Genomic DNA, 15,201 nt, shown 5'->3' on the forward strand with positions numbered 1-15,201 from the left:
ACTTTGAAATACAAAGTTTGAGATGCTCCTGTGTTAGCCTTACCAGATCCTAGCAGGCCTTACATTGTTGAGATTGATGCTAGTGATTCTGTGGTAGGCACAACTTTGTTCCAAGATGGGAAGCATGTGGCCTTTGAGAGTAAGAAACTCAACAATGCACAGACTAGGTACTCAGTTCAGAAGAAAGAGTTATATGCAATCATTTATGCTTTAAAGGCATGGAGACAGTATCTCTAGGGACCTCAGTTTATGGTCTTGTAGATCATCAATCTTTGCAGTTCATTTGTGATCAACTTGACTTGAAAAGTAGAAAGGCCAGATGTGCTGAATTGATGCAGGACTTTGATTTCATGAGATTAGATATAGAAAAGGCAGCTTGAATAGCATTGCTGATGCGTTGAGTCAAATTGGTGAAGTTAATGAACTTAGCTTCACGGAAATTATTTCTAGCTTATACGATTTACTCAGGGGAAAATATAGTACATATATTTTCTTTGGAAAATATTAGAATTTGGAAAAATTAGGGTCCAACTCTGAGGTAGATCAAAACTTGGTGAATGAAGGAAAAGCCAACCAATTTTTTATTTGGAATGGTCTTTTATTATGAAATGATAAGGTTTGCATACCGAATGTGCCAGAAATTAAATTGAGGATCCTATTTGAGTGCCATGATATGCACCATCGGCAGGACATCCAAGCATACAACGTACCTTGGCTTTGGAAGGACCTTTTATTGGCAAAAAATGAAGAATTTTGTTCAAAATTATGTGGTCAAGTGTTATCAGTGTCAAATTAATAAGGGAGAAATGCTGGGTTATTACATCCTTTGAATATTTCATCTCAAAAGTGGGAAATTATTTCCATGGATTTCATTACGGGACTTCCACGTACGAGCAAGGGCCACGATGCCATGTGGGTAGTCATGGATAGATTGACAAAGATGGCTAGGTTTTTACCCACAAAGACAATAGTTAAAGCATCAAAATTGGCTAACCAATTTGTCGAGCAGCTGTTTAGACTATATGGTCTACCTTTTGATATTGTGAGCGATCGGGACGCTAAGTTCACGACTCATTTTTGACAGGAAGTTTTCAAGAAATTGGAAACTACTTTGAGTATGAGTTCCTCTAATCACCTGCAATGTGATGGGCAAACAGAGCATGTGAATCAGATTGTAGAGGATATGCTTCGTGCATATGCTTCGTGCATATGTCTCTAAAAAACCATCGAGTTGGGAAAAATATCTTCTAATGATGGAATTTGCCCATAACAGTTCTAAGCATACGGCTATTGGTTAAAGTCCGTTCATGCTTATGTATGGGTATCAACCCAGAGCACATGTTGCTGTCGGTCTTAAGGACATTGAGCTTGATTCATCGAGAGATTTCTTGCGAGATATGTAGGAAATGCTAACCCAAGCTTAGGATTCTATCACACGAGTGCGCAGGATAGAGTACGGTTTTATACTGATAGAGGAGACACTCACCTCAGTCTTTTGAGCTAGGAACGTTGGTTTATTTAAAAGTTCCTAAAGTTTCTCAGACTTTGTTAACATGAAAGTGCTCAAAATTATCTCCTAGATATCGTGGTCCATTCCGAGTTATACGTTGGATTGGCAGTGCGTATGAATTAAAACTACCTCCACATGTCAAAGTTCATCCAATCTTTCATGTTAGTAGACTGAAAGAGAAGCTAAGAGATGAGGATAACACAGTTACTCCTTAAGAACTCGTTCGTCTAAGATTTGTCTTATGTTCCACATGAACCTAAAAAGGTACTTGAATTCAAGGAAAGGAAACTTCCTAGTTTCTTAATCCCTGAGGCTAAAATTAAGTGGAAAGACAGGGAAATTGAGGAGTTGACTTGGGAGTCAGTTAAGAATGTTCAGTGCAGTTTTCCTTCTTTTCATTGCAAGAGTGCAATGTTTTGAGAGAGGGGAAGTATGTTATGTGGACATTATATGTGCATATACTAGGAGGCTAACCCACCCTAGGCATGTGAACATGGGAGCATGGGAACATGCTCTAGTGGGGCAAGGGTTAGGTCTAACCTTGGGTTGAGGTTAGGGTCAGGCAACCAAGGGGGTCACACATGAAAATGGAGAGTCAAGAGTCACTTGTGGACCCTCCTATATAATAGGGGCATGGGGCACTCTCAAGGGAGGTTATCTTGTGTAGAGCATTGTGTCTACTCTCTTGCCATTTCATGCTAGAGCTATGTGCTAGCTGGAGTGAAGTCATATCTCTTGGTGGTATGGGACACTAAGGTAAGGTATGTGGTACTTCATTGTATTTATGTGTGCACCCTTGGGATCGGGGGTGGTTGTTAAATTTGCAGCAATGTGATGAGCTATGGTGGATCAAATGCTAGAATCAACATCATTAAAATAAAGAGATTAGATGATAATTAAGATGTAATTAGTGAGCAATTAATTGATAGCTTAATGTAGGCATGGATAATCAATTATTATCTTAGTGAGCAATTAATTGATAGCTTAATGTAGGCATGGATAATCAAAAACCAACAAATTTTCATTAGGCCAATGCCTCAATTTATAGAGTTTACATCCAAGCATCTAATCCCATTGATTTCTCCTTGATTCACTCCACCTCTTTTGCTTGATTCTCTCCACCTCTCCCAGAATATCTCCACACTTCCTAAATCTCCTCATGCTACCCTTTATTCTCTCCCAGTAGATACTTCTCACCTTTTCACAGGTTCTCTCACATTTACAGATTCTCTTTTACAGCCTCTTGCCAAGGGCTTGTTCCCGCACACACCCTATTCACTTGTATATTTCAACACCTCCCCCTCCTCAAGTGAATACTCCTAGCACACTTGGACCCTATACCAAGTTTCCCTCTTACTTGATAGTCCACGACCAGTGCCTCAAGTCCCTAAACTCATAGTCCTTGACACTCTCTCTCTCTATGTGTCAAAGGCTACTACAAGTGCGCGTGACCTTGACTAAAGTGCTCACACATACATCTACCACATGGCCTACATCATCGGCGGTGGCTCAGAGGTGGTTTTACTCTGTTGGGGCAGGTTACATTGGGTTGTGGGGTTTCACTCTCTCTCTCTCTCATAAAAGATGATCTGACTCCACTTCTTCTTAGGAGCCTCCATGAAGTTTGCTGATGTCGTTCCTTCGGGTTTGCTGTTATTAGCAGTCTCTTACCATGTGTCCTGGCTTTCCACAGTTGTGGCCAAGTGAAGGTCCTTCCTTCTACTCTACCTCTTCCTCGTCCTCGTCCTCGTGAGATGAGAATCCTCCTCGGGTGAAAAATGCTTTTTCTTCTCTTGCTGTTGAGTCCAGCCATTTCTTCTCTTTGCCTGGTCTCTTGCTCTAGTAGAGCTCCTTCTATCTCGTGTAGCTTCAATTCAGGTACATTCTTTAATGTTGCTACAATGTTTTCATATTCACCTTTGTCCACGCTCTTCAGAAGCACTGCTAGTGCCTCATCATTGTCTACCTTTTTGCCAATAGCTGCTTAATGCTTTTATATTTGTTCAAGTGTGTGATTAAAGGTTCACTTTCCTTCATATCTTAACAGATTTATATTTGAATTTTTAGCTTGTGTGCCAAATAATTTATTGAGTTCATCCCATGCACCTTTTGCCCATTGTATCCCTGTGATATGATGAATGATTTCATCATTTATACTGAGTGCGATAAGTCCCAATGCTTTTTCATTCTTGCTCTTTCACTCATTTTTCCCTCTCACCTGTGGGCATTCATCTCTTTCCTCAACTAGCCCCCACAGATTTTTCCTCATGAGTAGATACATGGTTTTTGTCTGCCATTTGTAAAACTGCTCCCCATTAAATTTGTCCATCTCTTGTGCCGTACTCATGATGATGTGAAGGGGGTCTTACCTCTTGATCCAATTTCAAGATTCAAGGGCAGTGTCTACCCCTTTACAACTCAATCTGGTGTTTAGGTGATGATTACAATAGATTTATCAGCATAAAATCACCAAAAATTACATTAAACCAAGGGTAACAAATCTGTATGGAATGGTTGGAGTATCAAACCATCTCCGAATTGCAATCTGAAGTTATAAGGATCTGTATCAGATACCCAATGGTTAATTTAAACCCTCAATTGGGAGTCCAAATCTGAGGCCTTAGAGTCCAAATGAGCTCAAATCCTTTCGAGGCCATCAATAGCAATTAGTCTAGTAGAGGATTAAGCCAAGAAACACAAGAATTGACCAAAAATTGAATGCTTAATATCTGTTTTACCAAAGTCACCTGCAAATTTGATGAAGAGCTTGGATCTCAATGTAGACTTGATCAAATCAAAATCTGTCTTCACCAACTTGTAGAGCAGCCTTAAATTACAATTTTCTCCTGCTTGATGAATTTCTTGAATGGGGGCTAGAGCCCAATGGGTATGGCTATGTGTGGCTAAGAGCTTTTGCCCTAATGTTTCTCTTGGAGGGAGATCAAGCCCCTCCACTGGCTGGGGGTGCAGAGACTACTTGAAAGAAAGAGGTAAAAAAATCTAATTAACTACTAATCCTAATTAGCCAAGTGATTAGCAAGATAATGGGCTCATAAACTTGATGGATTCTAGGCTAGGCTCTGATACCATGTTAAATTTGCAGCAATGTGATGAGCTATGGTGGATCAAATGCTAGAATCAACATCATTAAAACAAAGATATTAGAAGATAATTAAGATGTGATTAGTGAGCAATTAATTGATAGCTTAATGTAGGCATGGGTAATCAAAAACTAGCAAATTCTCATTAGGCCAATGCCTCAATTTATAGAGTTTACATCCAAGCATCTAATCCCACTAATTTCTCCTTGATTCACTCCACCTCTTTTGCTTGATTCTCTCCACCTATCCCAGAATATCTCCACACCTCTTTTGCTTGATTCTCTCCACCTCTCCCAGAATATCTCCACACCTCCTAAATCTCCTTATGGTACCTTTTATTCTCTCCCAATAGATACTTCTCACCTTTTCACAGGTTCTCTTACATTTACAGATTCTCTTTTACATCCTCTTGCGAAGGGCTTGTTCTCGCACACACCCTATTCACTTGTATATTTCAACAGTGGTCAGGTGGATAAGTATATGCCTGGTTTATGCATAGTTATTAGCTAGAGAGATCTTTAGGGTTTTAATAGCTGTGCAAGAGGAGGATGGAGACAGACCACCTAGAAGAAATGCAAAGCCTAATCCGCGACCTCTAGAAGGCTAACGAGGAGATCAAAGAGGAAATAGGGAAGATGAGGGAGCCAATGGCACAGAAGGAGAAAGCATATGAGAAATTACAAGAAGACCTGGACAGGACTAGGGAAAGGCAGGCTACGATAGAAAGCCAGGTCACCTTGATCTCAGAGAAGAGCACGTCAGGGTCATAAAGGAGGTGCAGGCCAGGGTTGATAAAGACAAGATCGAGTTGGTTAGGGTAGAAGCCAAGTTGGCAATCTTGGGTGCCAAGGAATTCCCGGAAGTGTGTGAACTGGAAGCTGAAAAGATGGAGCAATGGTTATCAAGGATCTAAAGGAGGTGTGGGGGGAATATTTAAAGAAATTAATAGTGGTAATGCAAGACCCAACACCTTCTTGGGTGCAGATAGATGGTGCCTTACCATTCACAGGACAACAGTCCAAAGGGAGGATCCGGATAGTCAAACCCAACCTAGCTAACAGGCCCGGAATCATTAAGAGATTTGGAAGCAGCAGCACCCAATCAAGAGGGCAATGAGGCCAGAACCAATGGGGGAGGCACCAGTAAGGAAAAGTGGTTGTTGCAAAGGGAAAATGAGAATCTAAAAACAAAGTGGAAGTTTGGAAAAGGAGATACACCCTTTTGAAGGGAAAAGGAAAGAAGCCAACTACACAAACAGATGGGAAGGGGAAAGAACTAGTCATTTTCAAAGGGTCATCAATGGACATAATCCTCGATGATGAGTTGAAGGAACATGCATGGGCGGCAACAAAGAAGCTGGAGGAGAAGGATAATGTGTTTGGAAGAGCACTACCCTTAAATATATGCAAACTTTAATCCAGGTAGCCCAACAAGTAGGTGCCCTAAGACCTTCCAACTAGGAAGAGATTGAAAAATTCATGAACCAGTTGGAAGTATTGAAGACATAAAGATAAGGCCAAGACAGCTCTCAAGTAGGGGCATTAGGATGACAAGGAAGAAGCCCCTCCCCCCAGATCCAGAGCAGTACATGGGAGTAGTGGTCTCTTATGACTCGTCTCGCAAATCCGGATGAGGAGGCAACGTCTTATTCAAAGAGCGACCCTGCTAAAGCCCCTTGCCCCAACGGAGTCAACAACAAGCAAAAAAGAGAAGGGAAGTGCTAAAGCCTGAACCTATAGGAACACCACCCTATGGGTGGAAATGGAGTCGGGGTGGGAAGAAGGCCAAGGGAACCAAAGCAGACAGTATTTGAAGAAGACATCATCACCCTAGAGCAAACAGATCCCCATGCCTTTGCAGTAGGCAATGGTCATGGAAGTAATGAAAAGGGCAAGGGCAAGGCATCCGAAGGCATGGCCAGTTGATGTACAGTTCCGAAGGGCTGGACGAAAGGATAGGCATAGGACGTGCCTAGGTAAGCAGCAGGAAGAGGGCTTACAAGCCATGGTATGCCTATGATTGCCCCATCAAGTTCATCTCAAGGGGCATTGCAACAACAAAGGAGGTACTAGAAAAAGGTGGCTGGAATAGGCCGTAGAGAATTTGGATGAGAGGATTCGGACTAAGAGGCAATCTAGATACAATTTTTTTTGAATAGCAACTGTGGGCTTCATTGGTGCAGCATCCACCGTGATCTCCAGGTGTTGGCGGCCAATCATCCCATTTTGACTGCCACCCAGGTCATTGCTAGACTGACCATTGTGCAACAAACTAAGCCTTCTTGTTTTGTAACAAACTTGTAATAGCTTCTTGATGAACGGGTAGTACCCATGGTTATAATGGAAAAAAGGGGAATTGGTGAGATAAGGGGATAGAGGAGTTAGAGTGGACCTAGTCTACCCGGCTGAGAGTGTAGGAGTGATTACATTACTTTCTGGATAGAGAGTCTCATGTCGAGTCAAGCCCTAAGGAGAAGAACAATACCGAATAGGGGCACAGGAGAGTTGAGTGAGCAGTTCATGGATGAGAAGAACAATACCGAATAGGGGCACATGAGAGTTGAGTTCAAGCCCTCATGTCGAGTCAAGCCCTAAGGAGAAGAACAATACCGAATAGGGGCACATGAGAGTTGAGTGAGCAGTTCATGGATGAGAAGAGTTATTACTAAGGAATTGTACTGTGTAATACTCAAGAAGGGATTGGTCCTTATCTTACTATTGCTTTCTCTCTTTTCATCTCTATCTACTTAGTGTTCAATCTTGTGTTCATATCTAGATGTGGAAGACTGTCTAGAATCTGGATAGCCTTAGGAACTTACTCACTTTGTATTCATGATCGATCTCCCCGCACTTAGGCAGATAGTGGCTCAATGTCCTAGCATTGGATTATACATTGGGCACAACTGTATTAGTTCAATGCTCCTCCAAAGTCGACTAGGTGGTCTGGAACTATGTAAGTGACGGGTCTTGACCCAGCAGATAACACCGATACTGTATTTTTATAATCTATGCAAATTTTTAGATGATAAAAGTATCCCTTCTTTATTTTCCCAACTTCTAAATTAAAATACCCCTTGTGTATGTATATTTTCTATAACTCCATATGAGAATAATATTTTTAAATTAAAAACCCCTTATATATCTATTTTTTTTACTGTAACTCCATATGAGAGTAAATTAAATTGAACTCATATGCCTCCCAAATATTGCTAGCCTTTAAATTATGTACTCTCATGCACTTTTCTGTGTTGAGAAGGATTGAATCATGTGAACTTTTAATGTTTAGTATTATAATTAAAGATATGATCTTTAAACTTTTTGATTTGAGTGGCATGGTAATCTCCAAAATCAAAAGCTTGATTTAGATGTTCAAGAATAAGAAATAAGGTTGGTGTCGATTTTTATATACTTTGTTTGTTTTGTTATTTGAAAGTTATGCTCTCAAAAACATATTACAAAATAAAAATATATGTGTGTGTATCCCTTTTTATAGTCATGCATGTTTACATAAATGATCATAGCACTATATGTGTGTATATATATATATATACTTAAATCCAAGTTATCAACCCTTAAACCAAGATCCTTACACTCACATATATATAGGGTATACTCAATTCTTTCAGAGAGAGGTGACAATGTGTGATTACTTGATCTTTGATAACAATGGCCTCCTTCTTTATACTTTAAATTCCTTACATTTGGATGACAAAAGAAAGTACTATGAGCCATTTGGATAACAAAAAGAAAGTAATATGAGCCATTTGGATAACAAAAAGAAAGTAATATGAGCCGTTTGGTACTTATAAGGACTAGAACTTAATGGTTTTTTGTCAAGAGCCAAGTTCCCAAAGTCCATACTTTTTGAGTTACTTGTTTAAGCATTGTGGGCAATCACTATGGATCCTTTCCACCATGACAAAGGATCTTGTCACTAAGACCTTTGTGTGTACAACGTAACCATTCTAAGGATTTACCTATTCCTAGATTTTATGTTTGTAACTTACAATGTCCTCCCATGGCATAGTTCACTATGCCAAAATTGAATCAGTTAACTATGCCATGGATTTTCCAACTATGTGCATTTAACTTACATCTTCTTAAGGCACAATTAACTATGTGTCAAATAATTGTGCTATGGGTTTCCCAATTGTGCCAAAATGGGCACACTAGGGAAAATGCTCACAAATCGTACCCTTTAAATTCATAGATTGGGCCACTTTTTTGGCAAAAATATTTGTTAGTCATAACCTCTATGGGGACGCCCATTATTTTAGATTGAGATATTTTATTTTGGATGTGCCTTTTATTTATATCATTTACTGGGGGATTAATGTGTTTAATCAGATCTGTGTGCCGGTATGATATGGTCAGGATTAATTAGTTGTGTGTACTTACTAATATTATTTTGGATGTAGGTGATGATTATTGTGTTTAATTAGTTGTGTGTACTGAAGACTAATATTATTTTGAGTGGCAGATTATGTGTTAATCATAGTTGGAACATGTGTTGGACCACTATGAGATATTTTGGAAGACATGTAAATAACTCTTATGGTTTCATATTTAGGCATTATATTTTTGTAAGGCTAAGGCCTCATACCTTTGTATATACCAAACAATATTTTATATTTTTGGTAGGCTCAAGAGTTTTTAATTGTAGCTTGCTATATTTTTATAGAGCTTTTATGCTTAAAAACTCAAAAATAATTTGTGCTTTATTTTTGGAAGTTATTTTTGAAAAGCAAGCTTTTTCTAATACATATAAATATAGGTGAGTGGTACAAGGGCCACACTCATCTAGGGGAGCTTCAATCGAATCTTATGTTGATGAAGGTGATCTCTATTCTATTTTCCATCTCTCTTTGTTTATTTAATTTTTGTTTCTTAAGGTTTATGTTTTTAAATTGTGCAAGTATATGTTATACCCTAATTTTTGTGCTTGAGAATTCAAATTCCTTCTCCAAGAGTCTTAAGGATACTGACAATGGTATCAAAGCTTTTGAGACCACTCAAGGAGAAGGATTTTTGAAGAAAAATTCAAAAGCAAAGTTTACGCAATTATTTAGAGCAAAGAAGGCCAAAGATTTGATTTTTGGTAAATACTAAATCTTCAAATAAAGAAAGAACACTCTCTTAATTTCAGAAGTTGGAGAGCTTCACAAACTGGTCAGCAAATCTAAGTTGGATGCTGGAGGGGCTTCTTTCACTTCTTTCAAAGATTTTCAAATCTTTTTCTCTCTCACTCTATCTCCAGTCTATGCGCTGAATGAGTTTTCTCTCTGTCCCTTCATTGTGTGCTAAATCGTCACCTCTCTTTCTTTTTCTCTCTTCTCCTCTCTTTAGTGGACTTTTGGTCTGTTTTATTTTCTCTCTTTTTCCCTAAATTTTATTGATGTCGGCTTTTTTTTCTCCTTTGTTGATTGCGATGATTTGCAATCTTCTCTCTCTTTTCTCACTGGCATCCATTACTTTATTAAACTTAAGCTTAAAAGCTTAATGCTTTAATATTCAAAAGCTTTTTCTTAATTAAAGCTTACAAAGCTTTGTTATGTCAAAGCTTTAATATTGTTTTTGCTACTTAGGCTTTAAAAGCTTTACAACCTTGCATGCTCTAAAGCTTACTCTTTAAAAGTTTGTATAAGCTTTAAAAAAAATTTAAAAATTTTATTAAAGCTTTCCTATTCACAAGTTTAAGACGTTTTGTTATATAAAATCTCTCTCTCTCTCTCTCTCTCTCTCTCTCTCTCTCTCTCTCTCTCTCTATATATATATATATATATATATATATATATATCTAGATATAAAGCTCCACATTTCAAAGCTTTAAGCTTTGCTAATAAAAAGCTTTAAAAGCTTGTTATTTACAACCTTTCCTTATTAAAGATTCAAAGCTTTACCTCATAAAGCTTTAAAAGCTTAGCATTTTAAAAAAAATCTTTATAAACTTTAAAAGACTCTAAAGTTCTCAAATCTTCAAACCTTCTCCCTAGCCAAAATCTCCTAAAAGTTTTATCAGTAAATCTTAAAAAGCTTTAAAGTGTTCTTAATATTAAAGCTTAAAGATTTTATAACATAAGCTTTAAATGCTTAATAATCAAAAGATTACAAGCTTCAACGTTTTAATTCAAAAGCCTTAGCACTTTAAAACCTTTATATTATAAAAGTTTTAAAAGCTTTAAATTTAGCAGCTTTAAAGCTTATAAGTATCAAAATCTTAAAAAAAACTATTTTTTAAACCTATAAAAGCTCTAAAGCTTGGTACCTTAAAGCTTTATACTATAAAATCCTTAAAGAGCTTGAAAGCTTTACACTTTCATTTAAAAAAAACTTTGAATTTTTATAAGACTTAAACTAAATCTTTAAGACAACTTTCAAAAAGATATAAAGTAATTTTAAAAGCTTTGTATTTTAAAACCTTTAAAAAGCTTTAAAATTTACATCCAAAAGTTTTTAGAGCTTTAAGTAAGTTTCTTGAAAACAAAAGGGTTCCCTTTTGGAAAATAAGCACCAATGGCTATAACCAAAAGGAGAATTTCAAAGGTTTTGTCAACATTTTTTCTTTGTAGATTTCATCAAGGATTGCTTTTTGCATGATTCAACCATGAGGATGATGACTTCTCTCTTGAGCAAGAGGGCAATTCTGAACATTAAGGTATTTCTGATCCTCTAGGTATGCCTAAACCTATTATAAGAAAAGGAGACTTAAGTCTAGTAAAAATTAGCTTCTAGATTTTATAGACATTTCAACATTATAGATGAACAAGAACATCTTGTGCATGAGTCTATCATTGACCACCATGAGACCATTACTACACGCACATGCAACACTTATGTTAAATATCTTGTGACTTTCAAGAATCATCCTATTGAAGATGTTAAATGGATGCTAGAAAGTTTTTTTATTCTTACCAGAATTTCATCTACTCTTACCATTCACACAATTGAGATCAATTGCTACCACCCAAGCAAGAGGGAATGTTAGGCATAACCTCTATGGGGATGTTATGGGAATATATTTAAATCCCTCTTAAAAATATTATTCTACCCTCTTAGATAATTCGGGGACACGTGAATTATCTTTGCGTCATGCCAAATTATGTTAATATCATGGGTGATGCCATTATAAATATTAATACATTTGGTGGATATTGACGTATGCTTGGGGTCTCCAATGTTTATTTTTAGTTGGTTCGTATGTAGGGGTGATTCCCAGTTTACTTACGCCTGGCAAACATGTGTGTGATGATGGTTTGTATGCTTATGGAATATTTATTTCACCAATTTATTGTTGGTTATTTTATATGTGGAGAGGATTCCAAGGATTGAAGAGGACTTGCACAAATTTATTACTTGGCACACCATTTTTGTAAACAAGCTTTGTATATACATGTGCTAGCTTGTGCACATTTTGATTTTGCAAAAGCCATAGTTTATCAAGCATAGACTTGATCTTTAATATTTTGTAAAGCGTGATATGCTTTAAACCCAAGCCTCAATTTATGGGCACTCTATTTTTGAAGATAAGAGAGTGTTATGCAAGAAAAGTACCCTTTTTGTATTTTTGGAGACTATAGCCTAAATTAGAATAAAGTATCTCGTAATAAATACTCATGTGTGGGGGAAAATAGGCCATACACGCATGAGGGGGGATGATTGCACCCAATCTTGGAGTCAAGCTTTTGTGAGCTAAGTATTTTTATTTATTTTTAAATATATTCATCATGATCATGTGGTGTTTAATGAATTGTTTGAATTTAAATCAAGTCTTGAAAATTTATTTAAATTCTATCTCCCTAGAAATTTAGATCCATGTCAGTGGTATCAAAGCTAGACCTAGGGATAAGGGGACAAGAATTGAGTAGTAAAAAGCTAAATTCAAAGGTTTTGAAGGGTTGCTTCTATTAACCAAAGGGGAAAAACCAAAGGTTAAGAGGAGGGTAGTAAACCACTTTTAGAAAACCATGAAACCACTTTATACTTGAAAAGCGATTTTCCTGGATTCTTAACCTCATCCTGATCCATCTATATGGATGAAATCTATAATTTATAGGGAATCCAACTTAGCTTTTGGATTGCTAAACCACTTTTGGAGGGAGAAATCTATAATGGACGGTGTTTGTGTCTCCACAAGTCAATTTGTGAGAAATATACACACTGGAAGGTTTTTTGAAAAAGAGGTTTAGTTAATTAGATTTCTTTTTTCTTTCTTCCTTTCCTTCTATCCACAGGCGACGGGCGACAGGATTGGCAAAGAGCCTCCAAGATTTTTTTCTTCTTCAATCAAACCCGTTGGGCTGCACTACGCGAATTATTCCAAGGAGGAGAAGAAGTCAACCAAAGCATAGCTAAGCTTTTGATAATAAAGCTTTAATAAGCTTTATATATATATATATATATATATATATATATATATATAATCCACTCTACTTTTTTTTAGTGCATCCGTGCAGCTAAGTTCAAGGAGAGAAACTCCATTGTTTTTCTTAAAACAAGCTTTGCAATAATTAGACTTTACCAATAAGCTTTAGAAACCTATAAAGCCTATCCTTAAAATGCAAATTCAAGAGAACTCATCACTCCCCACAAAAAGGCAACAATTCAAAAATTTCAAATCTTTTAGAGGACGGAATCGAGCCAATCATTTCGTGACTAATTCAAAGGCTAAATTCTCCATCTCAATTTAGTTGTTGCAATGGCTACTTTACCCATTCTACCCCCACTATTCTGCCCCCACTGTACAAGAACAAATCTTAGCACTTCAAGAATAAATTGCTAGTGAATGAGAACTCCGACGTAAATTAGAGCATCAAGTCAAGCGTACCAAATGCAAACGCGATGCTTCTAATTCTTTCGATTCAAATGAGGAGAAAAGTGATCATGTTAGATGCATTGTTAAAGCTACATTGCGTGCTCAGAATTCTAAGAAAGACTCACAAATCAGTCCAAAGGCATTCACTTTCCAAAATTATAATGGCAAGAAGGATGCATGAGTCCTCATTGCTTGGATTAGCTAACTAGATGACTATTTCTCTAGCGAGAAGTTCTCAGAAAAAGATAAAATTAAATGTGCTTGTAATCATTTGATCGAAAGTGTAGCTTTATGGTGGAACGTGATTAAGCAAGGTAAACATCAACCTTCAACAAGGAAAGAGTTTCAGGAACTCTTAAAGAAACATTTTCTACCATCGCAGTACAAAGCTAAAGCACGTCAACGATGGGATACTCTACGCCGGATTGATAAAGAGAATGTCCAAGCTTATATTGACAAATTTTGGGATATTCTTTTACAAGTTCAAGTAATTGAAAAGAACAAGGAAACAGAGAAACATAAAAAATTCATTTTTGCAGGATTTAAGTCTACCACCATTAGGCTGATGTTAACATGTTTCATCCACATAACCTTAGCACAGTTAAATGGGAGGTGGGGCGATCTTGCCGACGGGGAGGGTGAGAATAGGATGCTCCTGAGTGGCGAGGAGTCCAGAGAGGGCGTTATACCAGGCGATGATGGCGGTGAAGACGCCAAAGAAGCCACCGGCACGCTTGACTTTAACATTCTGCTTGTATTCAGCGATGGTGAGGAGGGCAAACGTAATGGAGAGGAAGGCGAAAAGGGCGACAAGGCCTAGGGTGGTGCGAAGGCTGGCGATCAAAAGAAGAAGAGTAAAGATGGTCCAGGAGAGGAGGAAAATGGCGATCGCGTCCACCTCCACCGATCCGTCAACGGAGGCGTAGGCGGAGGCTACGCCGAACGACGGGATGAGGATGGCGGCGTAGGAGAGCCAGAAGGCGCCGTAGGAAGTGAAGGCCGTGGCGCCGAAGGTGTTGCCGGCGGCAAACTCCCACATGCCAGCCAGCGCTTGGGCGACTCCTCCGTAAAACACAGCCGCCCCCACCACGGCGTTAACCGGGCTGCTGGCCGCGCTCATCCCGAAGATGCCCGCATTATAGCACGACAGCACAAACGTTGTAAGCGCGAAGCCACAAAGCCCTAGCGGCCCCGGATTGCCCACATTTTGCCTCATCTTGGAGTGAGTCCCAGCTGGTCGACTTGCTTATATGGAGCAGCTTTGCCTGCCCTGGCTTTAAAAAAACACAGCAAATCAAATGCCCTGCTCCCAGCAAATCACATGCCCTGCGCAGCTGCCTTGCTACCCGCTGAGCCGAACGAGAGCACCCCTTCAGATTCAAAATCACAGACAGAGAACACTTGATGCCTCTTCCGAACACTGCCCTTCTCACAACCCTCCACAATAAAATAATCCCTTCTCTTCTACACCACCCAAGCAGCAGTCACCCTAGTACTCTTTCTGTGTTGAATTGAGTAGAAATCAAAAAAGGCCGAGTAGCTTGTCAACGACTTGGCACCCACCCCAGTCCCTCACTCACTTCTTCTTGGCTTTTCTTCAGCACCGTAGCCTAGTTGCGTACGCAACTTTGAAGATAAAAAAGCTGGCCACACAAGAGTACAGGGCCCATTGATGTGTGTTGGGAATTTGACCTTCTTAAGAAGGGTAAAGCTTGAACAAGATCAAATTCCCAATACATATCCGTGTTTAGAGAAAACCCCCAAACCTTTATAACACAC

At 38.5% G+C, this 15,201-nt stretch overlaps 1 pseudogene; it reads right to left on the reverse strand.

The window, feature by feature from the left end:
* Positions 1–13,998: 13,998 nt before the first annotated feature.
* LOC147613407 (ammonia transport outward protein 2 pseudogene) lies at positions 13,999–14,988 on the reverse strand (annotated as a pseudogene).
* Between the last annotated feature and the right edge of the window lie 213 nt (positions 14,989–15,201).

This window comes from Cibotium barometz, chromosome 43 (genome assembly GCF_041138505.1).
Source record: "Cibotium barometz isolate CiBa-2024 chromosome 43, ASM4113850v1, whole genome shotgun sequence".
NCBI classification, from domain to species: Eukaryota; Viridiplantae; Streptophyta; class Polypodiopsida; order Cyatheales; family Cibotiaceae; genus Cibotium; species Cibotium barometz.